Source organism: Camelus bactrianus, chromosome 2, assembly GCF_048773025.1.
Source record: "Camelus bactrianus isolate YW-2024 breed Bactrian camel chromosome 2, ASM4877302v1, whole genome shotgun sequence".
In the NCBI taxonomy this organism is placed as follows: domain Eukaryota; kingdom Metazoa; phylum Chordata; class Mammalia; order Artiodactyla; family Camelidae; genus Camelus; species Camelus bactrianus.
Window position 1 is genome coordinate 26,779,153 of NC_133540.1, and position 16,508 is coordinate 26,795,660.

Below are 16,508 nucleotides of genomic sequence, written 5' to 3' on the forward strand. Positions count from 1 at the left end.
ATTGATACATTGCAACTGACTCTACTTCAATTAAAAAAAAAAGTATTTCCTCCTATCCTATACAAAAAAAAGAGCAATATGCTTTCAACCTTTTCTACAATCTTCATATATCAGGTTTTCCCACCTTCATCACAAATAATGTGAAGTGTATTATTTAAATTTTTAATTTGAAAATTCAAAAATACCTGTTTTATATAAATTCTCTCTTTAAATTTCTTTTCACCTCTGACTTAAGTCCCTTTGAAACACCCTAGACTGTTTCTTATAGACTGGTGGTATTGGGACCTGTTTCACTAACACAGTCAAAAATGAATGCACCACTGATTATTCTTAAATAAGGTACTTTATAAGGAATTGCATATTAAATTCTCAGAAAGAAAAAAATCTATTAGCCGGCTGTTGATTTTATTCATGTTTTACATACCTTAAAAGTGATCATTTTAAGTATTTTACTAAGCTTAGAAAGTAGTAAGTTGTATTGGAAATGGATTAAATAATACCAGCAAAAGGAGACCTCAGATAATAGAATATTCATTAGTACATGGTTGAGCCCACACCAAAAAGGACTGTTAATTTCATAACTTTGCTTCCTGTCTCAATTGTATTAATCCTACTTGGGCCCCAGACTAAATAATCACAGGAAATTCCCAATACTAAATTCTCCACCATGTATTTCACTACGAACTTGTTAGAAATTTCAGACTCACTTGATTGGGTAAGGGGTTTCTTAAAATATATTCCACTCCTCCCTCATTCTTGGGTTATAAACATTTAGAAAATAATTAATGATTGGATGAGTAATTTCTTTTGTCTGATTCTAAGAAACTAACCTTTCAGAATATGGCCTTATTATATGTAGAGGGTGAATAATATTTAGATACCCGTTTTCGCTTAAAAACCACAAACAGTACCTTCAGAAAGTTGGTAGATTTACCCTGACTTTAAAAAACCTTCCACTTCTCAATATGCGTAAAGGTAGGTTTTCCTTTAATGATTCTCTAGTTCCTGATTCTAACCTATAGCACGAACAAGACCCATCTGTGATGCCAAGAAGACACCACACCAAACCAGTTATACCTCTTCTTGAGAGTAATTATCTTCCTAAGTTGAAAAAACAAAAATCTGCTGTAGATTTAAGAGCCAAAGTAAGCTATAAAGCCCTAAATTTAGCAAGGGGATAAAGTTCTTTAAAACAAAGGCTCTCATTTATAAAATAACACCTTGTTTAAAAGGTTAATATTCCACCCTGACAAACCCACCTGAAATAATTAATAAATGTATGTAACATCTAAATTCAGGAGTAGAAAATTTTCCAAAGAAAAAATACACATACTTATTAGCGTAACATTTTCCTATTAAAAATGTTTTAAAAATAACCAGACAGGCAGATGTTACCCTAAGAATGAAGAATTACATAAAAATAATCCAATAATTAATTAACATATATCTTAATTATATTAATGAAGTATCTCCCAGGTATTGTATGTCTGCTTGTAGTTATTTACAACTTAAAAGCATTTGAAAGAGAGCTAATTTAGGAATTCCTTAACTCTGAAAATAATCTTATGTAATTTAAATGTGATTTCATGATTTGTCATTTTAAGTATCTTGGTAATGGAGGGAGGCACAATCTAAATGATGTTATTAAATGAGAAGCTTCTGCCTATCATCCTAGGTACTGAAACAATTTGGTTCAACTCAACAGTGAAGGATTCTTGGCTCTGTTTAGTGCTTAAAATCTTAACTCCTGGGAACAATGACAGCAGCTCTTGTGAGGCAGCCCCTGCTATCAGTTTTTCATCTACACATCTCTTAGAAGCAACATTGCTATAGTTCCTAACACACACCTTGGAATTAAACCAAATCCAGAACTCAGATGACTAAGAGCTGAGATTTTAAGCCACTCTGTAGATATTATCTAAACCAGTAGTTCTAAACTTCAGCACATAGCAGAATCACCCGAAGGGCTTGTTAAATATAGGTTGCTGGGCTCCACCTCCCAGTTTTTGAATAGTAGAGGTCTGGGGTAGAGCCTAATAATTTGCATTTTTAACACACTCCCAGGTGATGTGATGCTGATGCTCCTGGTTGGGGGCATCACACTTTTGAGAACTAGTGACCTAAACAAAAACCTGTTTTCTTGCAGTAGAGAACCCAAGTAAAACACACAAGGTATTAATATATGGGAGACTATTACTAGTTCATCCGCAAAAATGAAGTACTGCTAAATATCGTAGCCTGAACTAGAAACAAAACATCTCAATATTTCCGTCACTGAAAGAAATACAAAGTCCACACTTACAAAAGTAGAAAACGCAGTGATACTCTATAATCAAAGAGGATTCACCATAGGATTCCTTTAAAGAGAAAACTCTCTTGACACATATGTATAACATAAAACAAGAACCACCTATATGCTGGAAATCCATTTCCAACTTTCCCTAAAGCAAATAATAATTTTTAAAATTCTGTAACTCAGAAAAAACAGCACCAGCAAGAACAAAAATAACTTACAATTAGAAAGAACAGGACTTCATCTTTAGACTTGAGTTTCTGACACAATGCTTCTCTTTAATGCATTCCAGACCACCTATACAGACACTCAGCGTTCAGAAACATAATGCCAATGTTTTCTAAAGGGCTAATTCACTGCCTGGAGGAACTGTCTATTCATAAGAGGGACAGAAAGATTGATTCAAGCTGGTTGCACTGGAAATCTGATTGGCTCCCTTTTAGAAATAAAAAAATTTCAAAGCAGTAAGGAGGAAATATAGAAGTTTTCATAGATGCGAAAGAATGTCAAGAAACAAAGAATGGGGAAAAGAGGTAAAAGCAAAAGAAACCAGATCAGTCTACTGCTTGAACAAAATTCATGTACAATATGTTACAGGGTAAAAAAGGTTCTATGTCTTGTTTTCCCTTAAAAGAAAAAAAAAAGAGAGCTAGTATAACTTAAGATTTTTTACATTTAAAAAGTATAGTTTATATTAGTGTAGTACAATTTTAAAATTTATTATTTTTTATTGAAGTACAGTCAATTACAATGTGTCTGGTGTACAGCACAATGTGCCAGCCATGCACATACATATATATATTCGTTTTCATATAAAATTTATTTTTTAGGGTGATATTTCATTTAGGAATAGATCACAGGGAAACAAAGAACACTATAAAGATGTATTTACATAAAGATGGGAGCTGTACAATTGTCTTAACAATAGAGAAATGGTAAATCATTATTTCATGGTACAGATAGGTCACAATTATGTAACCAAAGGAAACATTTTAGAAAACTTTCAATGACACAAATACAGAACAGGGGTTTTAAAAAGCTGGAAACAAAACTGTGAATACATTTGAGAGCTCATCTATGACCAAAACCCTCAAAAAACTGCAAGAAAATGCACAAAATTTAAAAAATAGTTATCTCTGTATTGTGAAACATACTTGTAAATTTTCCATATTAAAAGCATACATAACTATTATTTTTTAAATGCTTTTCCCGGGGAAGGGGGTAAGAAAAGGAAAGAAATAGGTGACGATTAAGAGGTACAAATTTTCATTTGCAAAATAAATGAGTCATGGGTATGACATGTACAGTGTGGGGAATAGAGTCAATAGCTATGTAGTATCTCTGTATGGTGATATATCGTAACTAGACGACTTACCAAGGTGATCAGTCTGAAATGTACAGAAGCATAGAATCACTATGTTGTGTAACAGGAACTAGCAACGTATAGTAACTCAGAAAAAGATCAAATTTGTGGTTATCAGAGATGACCACAGCAGGGGGGTAGGGTGGGGGTATTGGATGAAGGCAGTCAAAAAGTACAAATTTCCAGTTATAAGATAAATAAGTACTAGGGATGTAATATACAACATGATAAATATAATTAACGCTGCTGTATATTATCTATGAAAGTTGTTAGGACAGTAAATCCTAAGAGTTCTCATCACAAGAAAAAAATTTTTTTTCTATTTCTTTTATTTTGTATCTATATGAGATAATGGATGTTCACTAAACTTACTGTAGTAATCACTTCATGATGTATGTAAATCAGATTATTATGCTGCACACCTTAAATTTATACAGTGCTGTCAGTTATATCTCAATAAAACTGGAAGAAAAAATTCTTTTCCCATTATAAGAAATATATGAATATATTTTCAAGAGACCAAAATGAATACATTTTTATTTTAAAAGACTCAAACAATGCACAAGTATTTAAACTAAAGCCCCCTCGCTCTCCACTTCTACACCACCCCCACTACCCTCTCGGGGAGGGGGACCCCTGTAAAGTCTAGTGGGCATCTTTCTTGTTCCAATTCTTTTGCTTAATATTCAAGTACAGGTCAATGTGGAGAACATGTCAAAACACACAGGGGATTATCCTTTATGTTTCATGTCAATATATTTTCTATAGTCTACTTCACTTTTTAAAAATAGATTTTATTTTTTTAGAGCAGTTTTAGGTTCACAGCAAAATTGAGTGGAAGTTATAGAGAGTTCCCATATAACCCCTGTCCCAACATACACACAGGCTCTCCCATAAACAAAATCCCCTCCAGAGTGGTACATTTGTTACAACTGATGAACCTACACTGACACATCATTATCACCCAAAGTCTATAGTTTACATTAGGGCTCACCTTTGGTGGTGTACATTCAATGGGTTGAACAAATGTGTAATGACATGCCTTCATTATTATCCTATCACACTGAGTATCTTCACTGCCCTAAACATCTGTGCTCTGCCTATTCATCCCTGCTTCCTCTCCACAGCCTCTGGCACCCACTGTCTATGTAGTTTTGCCTTTCTAAAATGTCATATAGCTGGAATCATACATTATGTAACCTTTTCAGACTGGCTCCTTTCATTTAGTAAAATGCATTTAAGGTTCCTCCATGTATTTTCATGGCTTGATACCTTATTTCTTTTAATCACTGAATAATATTCCACTGTCTAAATGTACCACAGTTTATTTATGCATATACCTACTGAAGGACATCTTGGTTGTTTCCAAAGTTTTGGCAATTATGAATAAAGCTGTTATAAACATTTGTATGCATGTTTTCCACCCATTTGGGTAGATCTCAAGAAGTGCAACTGCTGAATCATTTATCTTCCCACTGTCTTTCAAGAGCACTGGGAAATGACATGCTCACATTTCAGTCCTAACACATCTGAATACTTCTTGTGAGAATTAAGATTGTCCACTATTTGAATTTCTAATAAAAATGTTACTTAAATACTATTTAAAATGTATTGATCCAGAAAATTACTCAGTTTAAGTAATTTATTTCATTAGAAACCACCCATCTAAAATATAACAAATTACTTGCTAAGGAGCATCAGTTAAAGAGCTTAAGCTCAAATATCTATTTAACTTAAATGTAACTAATTTAAATTAAAGCTTTACACTTCTTTCCAGGCCAGGTTATAATATACTCCACATTAAGTATATAAAGCCAAAGAAAAAGTCATAAAGAGACAACAGTGCTCAGAAATAGTGACTGAATAAAGTACCTGCTTATAAAGGCTTTTATCTTTTTCCCGTATTTCTGCCTCTTATAGTGGATAGATTCAAGAGAACTTGGATTTCAAAGGATTAAAAAAGCAAACGAAAGCCTTCTCTTCCACAGCTTCAACAGCTTTAGCAGAATAAAGAGAGCAACATAACACATCTGGATGAGAGTAGCCAACCAAACTAAGATCTGTGGCAAGTTCAAGTGTTAGAAATTATTGAAAAGGTAAAATGTACTGAACTTTAAAAGCTATAATAATTAATAAAAATTTAAATTGAAGTTTCTTTGCATTCAATCTCAATTTTTAAAGAAGTTATAGACCAGGAAATTTATGGTTATAAATAAATATAAACACTACGGAACCCGAACAACGCCCGATATTTGAATCTGATGAAATGCAGGGTTGAAAGTTTGAGCCATGCCCTTTGGTTAAGTGAGAACCATACTTTAAACCCAAAAAAGCACCCAACTTATAGGGCTGTTTTCGTGAAACTTCTAAATACATAAAACAGCCAGAGACATTATGAATACTGAAATATTAAAATCTATAAAATATTGATACACTTCTTGAGGGCAAAACAAGCCAAATGAAATTAGGGCTGGCTATCCTGGGAAACTAAGGATATATATGACCTGGACATTGCCACCACCTGGTGGCATGACATTAAAATTGTAGGTCCAGTTTTGATGGAATAAATCTTTTCCAGGTTGGTTGATCTGGGGAGAAGAGAGTTGTGAATGAAGAATGGCTGTCACAAATCTGTAATCCACATGAAGCACAGAAGAATGTTCTGGGAGTGGGAGAGGAAATTCTAAAGCTCTAGAGTAAGGCTTTTCAAATTCATCCAGCAAGTAGCTCCAATAGCAAAGGAGAATAATTCCTGGGGGAAGGTTCAGAAGCCTAGCCCAAAGCTACCTACCGCAAAAGCAAAACAAACAAACAAATATAAAAAATAAATCATGGAAATCTTTGGTTCTACTGTAAAAATTTCTGCAAGTTTCAAGTTGTAATATTACCTATTACAATTTTTTTGTTATTTAAAATTATTTACCAACAAAAATCCTGTTTATATACTTCCTCCATCTACCACCCACCCCCAATTTTTAACTAACTCAACCTGAACAAACATATTTAATTCTTGATTATCCAAGCTGATGCAGAAAAGTAGTAAGAACATTCAATTTAAAAGACCTGGACTTTCAAGTGCATATAGATATAATTTTGTAGGCCCTGTTAATTGCCTCTCTAAAGCTTCAGGTGATCTAAAGCCTTTCTTTGTAAACAGAACTCCAACTTTGTTCAGATTGGGAGGGCAATGTGCTCAGAGAGAATAGGCCCCTCCCAGTCCAAGAGGGCAACCTATGATGTCCTACCTTCCAGCATGAGTATGTATCTCAGACCTGGCCAATGAGGGTTATACATAAAGGGAAACCTATTTGGGAAAGGGGGGCATTCTGGGATTTCCCCTCCTGGATAAAAAGAGAGAGGTATACAAGAAGAAAGTCCATCATTATTCTTGCTTTGGACATTGTCATGGGAAGATATAGTAGCTGTGGTAGCTACTTGCATCCAAAAAGGGAAAGTCAAGAAGAGAAGCCAGCCCAGACCTCTGATATCAATGTGTGGTGAATTCTGAAAGAGCCCACCTCCAAACTTCCTACACAGGATAAAAACCCCTATTATTTAAGCCCATTTGGATCTACTTTTCTGTTATTTGTGGCTGAAAGATATCCTGATTCATGCACACAAGAAAAGCAAATAAAATAATATAATATAATAAAAGAAAGGAAATATATCAAAATGTCAACAGTAATTAGTTTTTTTAATTGAAGTATAGTCGATTTACAATGCATTAATTTCTGGTGTACAGCATAGTGATTCAGTTATACACATACAATATTATATATACACACACACATTCCTTTTCATATTCTTTTTCATTATAGGCTATTACAAGATAGTGAATATAGTTCCCTGTGCCATACAGTAGGGTCTTTTTGTTTATCTATTTTATATGTAGTAGCTATTATCTGCAAATAACAGTAACTAGTTTTGAATCATAGAATTACAAGCAATTTAACTTTCTTCTCTACTCTTTTGTTCTAAAGTGAGTAAGTTTTAAATTTGTTATAGCAAAATGCAAATGTCAATATTTGAAAATTGGGATGTGGTTTTTTTTTCTTTTCAGGGACAATTTATTAATTTATATATATATAATTATTTTTATTTAATGCCTATTACCCTGCAGAATCTATATTGGATGAGAAAGTTCCCTAGCAGTGGCTGGAAAGGGATGTGGTTTGCTGACTGGCAAGATTATTTCAGGTTTCAACAAAGAATATATATCAATTTTGGGGAGAAGAAGGTAGTCTAAGACAGCAGTCTTGTCTGCTGAAAAGAATCGATAAAGTTGGGAAGCATTTCCCAAATGTTCCATAGAACATTAATCCCTCAAGAAAAAGAATCAAGTAAAGATTCACAAAGCATACTGGCATGAGAACTGAGAACTCAAAGTAGTTTATCTTTGTTAATCCAGAAGCCCCAAATTCCTCTGATTACAGAACTCCTCTTCAAGTAATACCTATTATATATCCATTCCACAGGATTACTTTGGATAATGCCGAGCTAGTCTCCAGCAAAATATAATTCAAGTGATGGTAAAAAGAAATAATGGAGTTGAAAATTCATGCTTAATTATTCCTATACATGATATTTCTGAGGCTGAATTTTTAAAAATCGAGATTCCTATAAACATGAATACTTAATGGAAATCATCTGTGTTGCTCTATATTGTGGACTAGAAGGAAAAGAAAAGGTACGGGCCAGGGAGGAAGGTTCCTAGACCAAGAAGACAATAGTTAGGACCAAAACTAGGCAGTGCTGTACTGATCTATGTATTCATTCACTAACAGTTATTATGTCTCTGTGTGTCTCAGTAAGTGCATTCCATGCTGGGGATAAAACATGGTTAAGATATGCCTGCTCTCAGAATGCTGGCCGTGGACATAAGACACATAAAGACTTCACCCTATAAGAAATACATGTAAGATAGTCAAGGCACAAAGAAGTACTCAGCTTTGCTGAGGGGATAAAAACTTCCCAGAAGAAAAGATTTCTGAGGTGGGTCTTAATAAATATCTCTGGTTAATGGACAGGCTGGAGTTTGTTAGTTAAACAAGTAAAAAGAGCCAGTCCGGTGCAGCATGTAAAGATGCAAGATATAAAATAAGTCGCATTCAGGAAGCTGTAAACAATTTGGTTTAATGGGTGCTAGGGTTGGAGAAGGGGTAAGAGCAGGTTATTAGGCTGGCCAGTGGCAGGAGGTAGATTACAGAGAGCCTTAATGTCAGGCTGAGGAATCTGGATTTGTTATTCAGGAATGGGAAACCATCCAAAAGGAATTAAAAAAAAAAAAAAAAAACTACTACAGCAGATGAAAGAAAGTGAAAGCTGGAGACAGGGAGACCAGTAAAGACACTAATTCAAAATTCTGGGCCAGAGGTAATGAGAGTCTAAGCCCAGACAGTGGCAGTGAGGATGGACAGGACGGGAGTGATTTGAGAGGTATCAGCACGTAGAATCAACAGAGTTTAGAACCTACTGGATGGGGAGAAAAGGGAGAGAAAAAAAATCCAAGGTAACTACCAGGTTTTTGGTTTGGGTGACTAAGTGGATAGTAGTTTCAGAGTCTACAACTCAGAGGAGCAGTTTTGAGTAAAGAATTTTGAACATACTGAATGCGAGTTGCCTGCTAGCTGTTCAAGAGATGTCCAGTTAGTAGCTGAATACACAGGTGTGGAGTTCAGGGCAGAGGTACAGGCAGGAGATGAAAAGCGGGGAGTCAAAAGTATACAGGTGGCAACGGAAGCCACAGGAGTAGGTGAGGCCTCCCAGGAGGAGTGTGCAGAGCAAGAAGGGAAATGAGCTGAGGATATAAGGACTTGGACCCTAGTTCATCTGGAGATCCTTAGTACGGCAAGGGTGGTTGCCTGGATTTGAGTTCTTTCCTTCCCTGTTTCAAACATTTTAACAGAAAACACATATTTAATTAAGATGAGGCTGCAAAAGCTAGCTAAAAATCTCATGAGTGATAGTTCTTCTAAATGGCAAATCTTCAAAAAGGAGACTTGAATGGAAAGAATAAACCAAACTTTCTTTACAATTAGAGAGATTGAAGGCCTAGAAGAGATTTTAAGGCCTAGATTTGTATCAATTAAGTATGTTAGCACTAGTTATTTCACATCAACTCTGAAAAGCTCTTATTGGTGTCAAATATATCGCTGGTTAAAAAAATGAGAAAAATGATTAAAAATGCAATGGGGTGGGGACAGAAATAAAATAGACAAAAAAAAAAAAAAAAAAAACCCCAAACAAACAATAGAAAAGATCAATAAAACTAAGAGCTGGTTTACTGAAAAGATAAACAAAAATGATAAACTTTTATCCAGATCCATCAAGAAAAAAAGAGAGAGGACTCAAATAAATTCAGAAATAAAAAAGGGAACATACCTCAACATAATGTAGGCCATATATGACAAACCTACTGCCAACATTATACTCAGTGGTGAAAAGCTGAAAGCATTTCCTCCAAGATCAGGAAGAAGACAACAATGCCACTCTCACAACTTTTATTCAACATAGTACTATAAGCTCTAGCCACAACAATTAGACTAGAAAAAGAAATAAAAGGAATCCAAATTGGAAAGGAAGAAGTAAAGCTGTCGCAGTTTAAAAGTCGATATGATACAATATATAGGAAATCCCAAAGACTCCACCAAAAAACTACTAGACTAATAAAACAATTCAGCAGAATTGCAAAATTAATATAAAGAAATCTGTTGCACTCCTATGCACAAACAATGAACTATCAAAAAGAGAAATTAAGAGAACAATACCATTTACAGTTGCATCAAAAAATGTAAAACACCTAGGAATAAAGCTAACCAAGGAGGTAAAGCCCTGTACTTGGAAAACTGTAAGATACTGATGAAAGAAAATGAAGATGATGTAAAGATATAACTGCTTGATTGAAAGAATTGGAAGAATTAATTTTGTTAAAATGACCATTCTACCCAAGGCAATCTACAGATTTAATCCAAAGACTATCAAAATACCAATGGCAATTTTCACAGAACTAGAACAAATAATTCTAAAATTTGTATGGAAACACTGAAGATTCTGAACAGACAATACAATCTTGAGAAAGAAGAACAAAGCTAGAGGTTATCACACCCGCTGATTTCAAACTATATTACAAAGCTACAGTTACCAAAATAGCATGGTATTAGCACAAAAATAGACACTTAGATCAATGGAACAGAATAAAGAGCCCAGAAATAAACCAACACACTTATGGTCAATTAATCTATGACCAAGGAGGCAAGAATATACAATGGAGAAAAGACAATCTCTTTAATAAATGGTGCTGGGGAAACCAGATAGCTACACGCAAAAGAATCAAACTGGACTTTCTCACACCATGTAAAAAATAAACTCAAAACGGATTAAAGACTTAGATGTAGATGTAAGATCTGATACTATAAAACCCCTAGAAGAAACACTGGCAATATGCTCTTTGACACTGATCTTCACGATATTTTTTATACGTCTCCTCAGGCAAGGGAAATAAAAGCAAAAATAAACAAATGAGGCTAAATCAAACTAAAAAGCTTTTACACATTGAAGGAAACTATCAAGAAAATGAAAAAGCAACCTATTGAATGGGACAAGATATTTGCAAATGATATATGTGATAAGGGGTTAATGTCCAAAATATAAAAAGAACTCACACAATTCAACATCAAAAAACAAAAAATGGGCAGAGAATCTGAATAGGCATTTTTTCAAATTAGACATACAGATAACAAATAGACATGTGGAAAGATGCTTAACATCACTAATCATCAGAGAAATGCAAATCAAAATACAGTATCACACCTGTCAGAATGGCTAGCACCAAAAAGACAAGAAATAACAAGTGCTGGCAAGGATGTGGAGAAAAGAAAACCGTCGTGCACTGCTGATAGGAATATAAATTGGTGCAGTGACTATGGAAAATGGTATGGAGTGTCCTCAAAAAACAAACAAACAAAAAAACAAACCTACCATATGATCTAGCAATTTCACTTCTGGGTATTTTTCCAAAGAAAACAAAATCATGAATTCAAAGATATATGCACCCCTATGTTCACTGCAGCATTATTCGCAACTGCCAAGATATGGAAGCAACCAAAGTGCCCACCAACAGATGAATGGATAAAGAAGATGTGGTATACATATACAATGGAATATTACTTGGCCATAAAAAGAATAAAATCTTGCCATTTGTGATGACATGGATGGACCTAGATGGTATTATGCTAAATGAAATAAGTCAGACAGAGAAATACCATATAATTTCACTTATCTGTGGAATCTAAAAAACAAAACAACAAATAAACATAACAAAACAGAAACAGAGTCACAGATACAGAGAAGAGGTAACTGCCAGAGGGGTGGGGGTGAGGGATGAGTGAAATAGGTAAGAGAAATGAAGAGGTACAAACTTCCAGTTGCAAAAGAAATGAGTCATGAGGATGAAATGTACAGCTTAGGGAGTATAGTCAATAAAATGAAATCAAGTACAATAGAAATGAAGTAACAGAGTCATGAATCTGAAACAGAGCTGAGATAATAGTTTGGGAAACACCAGACTAGGGTTATTACAGGAATGAAAATGAGGCAAGTTAAGAAACATAACTAAGGACAACTGACAATAATTAGTGATGCATTACATACAACAGAAAGAACGAGAGTTAATCTTCCAATGTGAAGACGGCAAAACCGTGAAAGTGACAGACCTCAGGATGATCTCCATTTTCTATATACTTAGACATATTCAGTTAAGTGTCTGGAAAGGATATGAAGTTCCCTTTACAGCTCTAGATCCTACTCAGATACTGGTTATACCCATTAGAACTGCTCCCTGAGGAAGTAAGTTTGGAGAAGAAAACGTTCTTTAGAATGAACCTTGAAGGACATGAGAGTGGAGAGTAGAAAACAGCAGTAAAGGAAAGGTGAATGGTCAGAGAAAGATTAATTATCAAGAGTAAATAGCTCAAAGACACAGTTAACCTTATCAAAACTGGCAGAAGGAAGAGGTTAGGAACAGAGAGCAAGACAGAAGAACGGCACTGAAAGCAGTAAGCAGGGCACCTGAAGTTCTGAAATTCGGGAGAAGAAACAGGCAGTGGCATCATAAACTCACTGAAAGTTCGCTCCCTCTCCTCCATTCCGTAACAGTGCCTGCTCATTTCTCTTTTACTGAACACGTGTTAATTAATGTCATACAGTTTACTTATGGTCTAGTCTTTGATCTAAAATACGAATTCACTGAGGACATGGCTATGCCTTAAATCTTTCCATTTCCAGCACCTTGCATGGTGCCACAGCACAGGGCAAGAGCACAGGAATTTTCTGAATGGCTCCCCATTTCTCTCAGGATAAAAACCGTGTGATATTATGGATGGCCTGACATCCCTTTATCGCTCTGATCTAAGTTCTCTTACTCCACTTCATTTATACTTACTCTAGCCACACTGGCCTCTTTGATGTTTCTTAAACTATGCTGGTGTTTTAATGCCTTTATGTTGGCTGCTTTCTCTGTCCCTCTCTGGGATATTTCTCAAGATATTCACAAGGTTTACCCCTTCTCCTCTCAAATCCCACTTTCTGAAGAAGGTCTACTCTTTCTTATTTTAAATCTATTTTTATTTAAATAGATTTCTCCCTCTTCTAGAATGTGAGCTCCACAAAGGCAGGGATCTCTGTCTGTTTTGCTCACTGACACATGTCCCAAGCCCCCTGAGCAGTGCCTGGCCCACAGTAGAATCTCAAAAAATAAACAGACGAAACACAGTGACAGACAGAAAATGAGAGTCTGCCAAAAGTGTGGTGTTGCTTTCTCAGCACTGTGAGTATTGGAGGAAATTTCAAATTCAGATACTGGAAAAATCAAGGAGAGGAAGAGAAAGCTGGTAAGTAGGAAGCCAATGGAAAACACACAGACTTGCAAAAGTCTGAAGAGCTAAGACCTAATGTTTTCAATCTTTCCCATCAAGTAGAATGCAATATTAAAACTCCTAAAAGAACTTGGAATTTTACTTAAGAACTGAAAATATGAAGGAGCTTACTAAAGAGGAGAAATGAAAAGCTGCCAACTATTTACCTTTTTGATACAGATGTGAACTTAAAGATATCAAATGCCACAAAAATAAAAGTTCCTTCTTATCTGGAAGAGATATTAAAAATTATAAATCAAGAATGGAATTATTAAAATGTCTAGCAGTGACTTTTAACCCTTACTGAAAATTATCAGATGAGATTATATCTAATACAATAAAGACAGAAAGAATTTCCACTGGGAAAAACTGGCTTGATTTTGGAACATTACTTCTCAGGGTTAATTTCCTAAGAAAAGTCCATCTGGAACTTCAGTTAAGTGTAATTATGGAAGTTTCTAATGTGATTATGTCATGAGGTGATGACCCTCTGGCTTACTGCAGGAAAACAATGGAATTATTCCTCTCTCATTAACGAAGGGATATGGGGCTTTGACAACGGAGAGGTAATATAATTTTTTTTTGAGAGAGAGTAAGTTGCACTATCTTCTACAAAACTAACATTTTAACAAACTGAACATAACTTGACAATGCTAACTAAAAAAGCAAGTAATGTCACTGAAAACTTTTTGTCACTTTCTTCATTTTTTTTCTTCCTTTATGTATATAAAAACAGTGACGAGCAACAAACTACAAGTGAACAAGCCACACATTCTCCCTGTATTCTCCACTGTCAAGAGTCACTCACCTGCTATGAACAGAGTCTCCAAGTGAGCCAGGCCTGCAGAGGACACAGTCTATACATGAGCTCACTGGAAGCTGACACTGCCATTTCACAGATTAAGAAACTGAGATCCAGAGAGATTAGGTAGTTTGACCAGGTAGTAACTGGCAATGTTGCTAGTTTAATCCAGCTCATCTGGATAGCAAAGCCTGTTTTTCACTGAGAATTCTGCCCCTTTGGGCATCATATTAATACATTAAATTTGTCAACATTTTAAATACTAACAAACAATGTCCAGAACAATTTCAAGAGAGGCATCCTCAAGAAAATAAAAAAACTACATTTTGAGTTATATAGCATATACTTAGCTAAGATTACCACTTTGAAAGAAAGTATTAGAGTAAAATGGTATCTTTCATCAAGAAGAACCTTTCAATGCAGGAACTAAAATTTATTAAATAAATAACAACCTCTGGCATTTAAAGAAAAACCTTAGCAGATAATATTGATAGAAGTATGAATACATACCAGTGAAAATGTCCCTGTACAGCAAAAATAGCAAAAAAAAAAAAAAAAAAAAAAAGATTATACAACAAATAAGAAACTGGCCAAGTATTTCCATATTTCAAGGAAAAATCAAAGCACAAATATTATTTTGTTGATGCCCTGTAATACCCCTGCAACCACGGGGGGGAAAAATCAGAGGTAAAGCAGAGTATTTTCTGTATAATCCATGTACTCACAGAGAACAGACTACATTACCACCGAACACTATTATCTGATCAATTGTGCTGCAGTTACAGAACTTTACACTCTCATAAAATAACGTCCTATTTATAACACTATGCCTGTGTCAACCCTTCTGGTTAACTAACTCATCTAAGCCATTTCCAACCTCCTTCCTCCCTTACCCATTCCCACTCCCAGCTTCCGCTACAGAGAGGTGAAATACTGTTTCAGCCTACAGATTTAAGGAAAAGTCTGTTGGACAGCTGTGGGAAAGCTTTTGTTTTCCTGCTAAGAGAGACAGACATTCCAACCACTTCCCTTTCCCCTCTTCCATATTCTGCTTCGGATATGACACGAGGAGCTGTGCCAGCCACCCCATGACCATGAAGGAAAGACCAAGAGGACCACAAAGATGCCGAGACATTGAGCAACATTAATAGAGCCCCACCTCAAGACTTTGTGAGAAAAATTAATTTCCATTTATTTAAGCCACTCTTAGTCAGATACTCTACTATTTGTAGACAAAAGCAATCTTTACCAAACATTTTATAAAACTTTCAGGATGACCAGAACACAGGTCAGTAGCTGGTCAGAGGTCTGATGTGTTCATTCATTTGTTTAAAGGGTTAAATGCCTACTTTCTATCAGGATTAATATTAGGTTTGGGGGAGAGATAGTTGAAGATACGGCTCTTAGTTTGAGACACTCAGGCCTAACACAAGAGGGAGATGTATAAATGACAAGTGTGACAAGTGCTCTAATAGAGCATGAACCAACTTCAATGACAGCCAAAGAAGAATCGTGACAATTTTCTTCTTTTTGCTGTTTCAAAAATCAAAGTCTAGATTCAAGTCAGAAAAATACAGGACCAGCCAGAACCAGTCCCGTACCGCCTTCTCCAAATGACAACTTGAAGACAGAGGCAGGGAAGAAAGGAAGAACACTGAACACTGTTGAGGGTTTCTGATACGAGCCCTGATCTTCCCTCTCCAGTACATGATGAGACTGGTTACAACTATAGAAACAGGAGTGCAACTACAGAGCCTCTAGGAAATCTGGAGGATACAGGAACACAGACAATCTATCACTTCCTGTCTAGAACCCTGGGAAGCAGCAGCCCCACAGGTATTGTCCACACCCTCATGGCAGAGGAGGTGCAAAGAAGCACTCTTGCCTCTGTTACCTGGAGCAGAGTGGGCCTGGGACAGCCACTAGTTTGGCAGTGTCACAGGGCACACTCCTATATATCCTCCAGAAGAAGCACTTTCTAAAATAAGGCTCTGATCATCTCACTTCCCTACTCAAAACTCTTCAGCTTACATACTCAGAGCCCTTCATGATCAGGGTCCACCTGCTCATTCATCCCTCACACACAACTGAGCAGTACAAAACAACTCAAGATCTGCCCCCAACGTTCTCTGCTTCTGT

The 16,508-nt window shown here is 35.7% G+C and overlaps 1 protein-coding gene across 2 annotated transcripts in view; it reads right to left on the reverse strand.

The window, feature by feature from the left end:
- The window catches only part of MND1 (meiotic nuclear divisions 1), a 60,043-nt gene that overhangs the window by 20,898 nt on the left and 22,637 nt on the right, over positions 1-16,508 (reverse strand). The window lies entirely within an intron of this gene.